We start from the raw sequence: 1,544 nt of genomic DNA on the forward strand, positions 1-1,544 counted from the left end.
GCAAGCCGTATGATGTTCCAGCTGGAAAAAGGGAGACAAAGAGCTGCTCCGGCTCAAAGAGCTAGTGGGGGAGGTGCTCCTACTGGTATAGTTTGCTTCAAGTGTGGTCAGGCTGGTCATAAGAGTAATGTATGCACTGCTGAAGTAAAGAGGTGTTTTCGCTGTGGTAAGATTGGCCATGCAATAGCTGATTGCAAGCACAAGGAAGTGATTTGTTTTAATTGCGGAGAAGAAGGGCATATTGGAAGTCAGTGTCAGAAGCCGAAGAAAGGGAATCAGTCAGGAGGCAAGGTCTTTGCTTTATCGGGTTCTGAGACTTCTGCAGATGATCGTTTGATCCGAGGTACGTGTTATATTAATGGCTTTCCTCTTGTGGCTATTATTGACACAGGTGCGACTCATTCCTTTATATCTTTGGATTGTGCTGTGAAACTTAAGTTAGAGATATCTGAGATGTTTGGTAGTATGATAATTGATACTCCTGCGAAGGGTTCAGTGACTACTACTTCGGTTTGTTTAAATTGTCCTTTGAGTATTTTTGGTAGGGACTTTGGGATGGACCTAGTGTGTCTTCCACTAGTGCAGATTGATGTTATTCTGGGTATGAACTGGTTGGTGTTTAACCGAGTTTCTATCAATTGTTTTGATAAGACTGTGATATTTCCTGAGAGTGAGGAAGGAAAGAGTTTGTTTCTATCAGCGAGACAAGTGGATGAGGAAGTAGCTGATGGGGCAGAGTTGTTTATGCTGTTAGCGACTTTGGAGGCTAAAGATAAACTGATGATTTGCGATCTAGCTGTGGTATGTGATTTTCCTGATGTGTTTCCGGAAGAAGTGAATGAATTGCCGCCAGAGCGTGAAGTGGAGTTCTCTATTGACTTGGTACCTGGTACTAGGCCGATATCGATGGCTCCGTACCGTATGTCTGCTGTTGAGTTAACTGAATTGAAGAGTCAGTTGGAAGATCTATTGGATAAGAAATTTATTCGTCCGAGTGTGTCACCGTGGGGTGCACCAGTGCTATTGGTTAAGAAGAAAGAAGGTACTATGAGGTTGTGTGTGGACTACAGGCAACTGAATAAAGTGACGATCAAGAATCGGTATCCTTTGCCGAGGATTGATGATTTGATGGATCAGTTGGTTGGTGCAAGTGTGTTCAGTAAAATAGATTTGAGATCTGGGTATCATCAGATCCGTGTGAAAACAGAGGATATTCAGAAGACTGCTTTCAGAACAAGGTATGGACATTATGAGTATTCTGTAATGCCTTTTGGTGTGACTAATGCACCTGGAGTATTTATGGAGTATATGAATAGGATTTTCCATCCGTACCTAGACAAGTTTGTTGTGGTGTTTATTGATGATATTTTGGTGTATTCGAAATCTGAAGAAGAGCATGCTGAACATTTGAGAGTGGTTTTAGAAGTTCTACGAGAAAAGAAGTTATTTGCTAAATTATCCAAGTGTGAATTTTGGTTAGGAGAGGTGAGTTTTCTTGGTCATGTGATTTCAAGAGGTGGTGTTGCTGTTGATCCTTCTAAGAT

This window comes from Lathyrus oleraceus, chromosome 4 (assembly GCF_024323335.1).
Source record: "Lathyrus oleraceus cultivar Zhongwan6 chromosome 4, CAAS_Psat_ZW6_1.0, whole genome shotgun sequence".
Classification (NCBI taxonomy): Eukaryota; Viridiplantae; Streptophyta; class Magnoliopsida; order Fabales; family Fabaceae; genus Lathyrus; species Lathyrus oleraceus.